This window comes from Silene latifolia, chromosome 8 (assembly GCF_048544455.1).
Source record: "Silene latifolia isolate original U9 population chromosome 8, ASM4854445v1, whole genome shotgun sequence".
Classification (NCBI taxonomy): domain Eukaryota; kingdom Viridiplantae; phylum Streptophyta; class Magnoliopsida; order Caryophyllales; family Caryophyllaceae; genus Silene; species Silene latifolia.
Genome location: NC_133533.1, coordinates 106,954,758 through 106,958,208, shown reverse-complemented (window position 1 = coordinate 106,958,208; position 3,451 = coordinate 106,954,758).

Here is a 3,451-nt window from a genome sequence, read left to right as displayed (position 1 = left end):
ATCATTAATCCAAGCTTGAAGGCCAAGGAGGAGGTTTATGGAGCATTTTAGAGAGAAGGGAGAGTGTTTTAGAGTAAGAAGGAAGGAGAAGAAGAATGAAGGGGATAGGGTTTGGATAGGATGGAATCCCGAAATATCATTTCTCGGGTACAGCACAACACCACTCGACCAAGTGACCGGTTCACTCGACCGAGTGGCACTCACTCGGTCGAGTATACTCCTCACTCGACCGAGTGCCAACTCACTTGGTCCATTAAGGATTCTACTCGGTCCACTGGAAGTCTACTAGGTCTAGTTTAGGTCTTACTTGATCTCATAAGAGGGGTCATCCTTTACTTCTGAGTATACGTGGGTTCCCTCACGTGTCCCTAGGTCCTTTGTGGGTCCTAAATTATCCGAGTATTACAAATAGTCTTGTTAATCCTCTATATAATAAAAGAATAAGTGATTTCAAAAGTTTTCCTCCAAAATGCATATTCTTACATAAGGAAATTAATGACATTTAAGTACATTCACGAAAAAAAAGACTAATAACTATAATTTATTTTATTATCTCATCAATAAAATTAATCCTTTCATCAAATTATATTATTTGACTAAACTCTAAATTATAATTTATAATTAAAATAAAATAAATTTGATATAAAACTATAAAATTGCTAGATATCATCTCATCTTTCATTAATGTTATTATTAGATAATGACTTTACACATATTCGGTATAAAAACATAACTGTAAATCATTATTATAATTATTAGTTTTGTGACAAAAAAATAAAGAAAATTTATAAATTAAAATCATTAGCTTTATGGTATCAAAATATTTCCATTAAAATACATTTCAGATCATTAATCAGTTCTCTTAATTAATTTTTAGTTCCAACTTATTTTTAGCAAAGCAAATTACAATGAGGAGAAATGTGGACAAATAATAAGGTACCAATTTTATATACTATTTTATAAAAATAGAAAACTCTCTCTCTCTCTCTCTCTCTCTCTCTCTATATATATATATATATATATATATATATATATATATATATATATATATATATATATATATATATATATATATATATATATATATATATATCTTGCATTTATTGCACGGGGTCTAAACTAATTAAAAAATAAAAGGCTTAGTAATTCAATCAAAACCACATATTACTGAAATTATTAATAAAATGTAAAAAGTGCTTGTGTTATTTGCAAATTAAGATACATAATTGTAAATTTTTCAAGGAACTTAGTTAGGGTTTGAGAAGCGAGAGAGAAAAGAGAGAATTTTAATTTATTTTTTTACGAGGAAGAGCTATGAACTAGTGGAAAAAACAATGATAATTTGTGTACGATATTATAAAAGCTGTGTATGAAATAGCAACTATGAAATTATTTATTCTAAGCATACATGAATTGTATAAATTAGAAAGAATAACAAAAAACTGATTATTTTTAAGATGGCTATGACTAAAGCTGGTCAAAAGTACGGATAATCTTGTATCAGCCTGCACCATTACACCATTCTTTTTCAATCCAACCTGTTCTCCCTAGCTACCCAGGTTGGGCCAGGGCCAAAGATTCCCATTCAGTCAACCTCGACCGGTGAAAATCCAAAAAAATAAATAATAAACCTTATATGGGTTTGAATTACGCCAGACAATAGGAGTTCAGTCTGCCCCACATCTAACCCGACCCGCACTAACCCGACTTAGTGGCCACCTTTATGACTATGACTATGCTTTACTAAGGGGTTGTTTGGTTGATCAAGGAACTTAATTTTCCTAGGAAAATACAATTCATGGGAATTAAGTTCCCTCATCCAATTCGGGTGAATTTCGGAAAAGTGTTTGGTTGCTCATGTAGGAATTAAATTCCACAGGAACTTCGAATGACCAAGGGGGGAGTAGGTAAGCAACTTCCTACATCATGTAGGCATTGGAAGTTCCTGGGAAGTTTTAATTCCTACATTTTCCAAAATTTATGGCAACCAAACAACCCATATTTTTCAAAATCATGGGATTTTCCAATGCCTATGTTTTCTAAGTGGCAACCAAACGACCCCTAAAATTAATATCTACCATGCAATTCAATATCTTAAGTATTTGCAGAAAATAACAAAGGGAAAGGTTCTAGCTCAAATTTCAAAGTTTTGCATGCGAGAGTTGCACCACTCATTGACCTTGGTTCATTATTATAACTTGCTTAATAATTAATAGTGGTTAATTTAGACCTCTAATTGGACTGATCATGTTCTTAATATATTATAATTTATATTATATTGTTTAGTTAAGAAGAACAAGTTAGAAAAGCAAAGAATGTGAAGAACCCATCCCTACATGTAAAATTACAAAATAGAAGCTAACAAAATTTCAAAAGCACACTCACTCCCACAAATAACAATTAATTAATTAACTAATTAGTTATTTAATTAATTAATCATCAAATAGATGGAGTCACATCTTTAGAGGGTAAGGAAAAGTAGAAAACAATCATCTGTTTGTCTTATATTTCTCCCTTAGAATCTATGTTACTGCATCATCATCAATAACACCAACCTTAAGACTTATCCTAGCTTTTTCATGCATGAAAGAGCGGTCCTTCAATGCAATTCTCGTAGTGATTTATGTGTGGTCATTTGAAATTCGGAAATAATCTCTTTGTATTGCTAATATAAGGGTAAGGTTACGTATATCTGACCCTCTTACCCTGCAATTTGTAGAAGCTATTGAGACACTGGAGTAATGTTGTTATTGTAGGATTGTTTTAAATAAGTTACCCTTCATGCAAATCATATGTATGATTATTGTGTCGTCTAATTTGCATTTTTATCACTTGTATTATTGTGTCGCGTAATTTTGTAACTAACGAAATTTAAACCCAGATCATTGTTACCCTCGGTAATTTGGCATTGACGTCTCACCCCGTTCCTCGACCGTGGTTCAAGTGACTTAATTAGAATAACAAGATACACAATTGACTTTCAGCAAAAGGTTCAAGTATTATTAGGTCATACATCAGCAGATCAATGTGCCATAAACGCACCCAAATTAAAGGATGCAAAATTGCTGATGTCTCAACGTTTGACCTTCATACTTTATAAGTACGAGTAGTACGTAAGGAGTACTTGTTTCCGTCGATAGTGACTTCCGACATTCAAATTTTCATTCACTTGAACAAACATGCAAATTTAAGAACAAGAATCTGTTTGATAGACTATTGCTTATTAGTCAACTTTTAAAAGATAAGAAAGCTTTTGTATTAATCAATCTAAATACAATATTTGATACCGCCTTTTTAGATTAATAATAAACCCTATTTTATACGGAGTATTGTGTAATCAGCCTGTCATAGGGGGATAACATGCACGACCTTGGCCTTAATCAGTTTGTTTGTGCTCATGTAACAAAACTCAAGCTCAAACCGATCTCAAGCTCACCCGAGTGGAAAAATT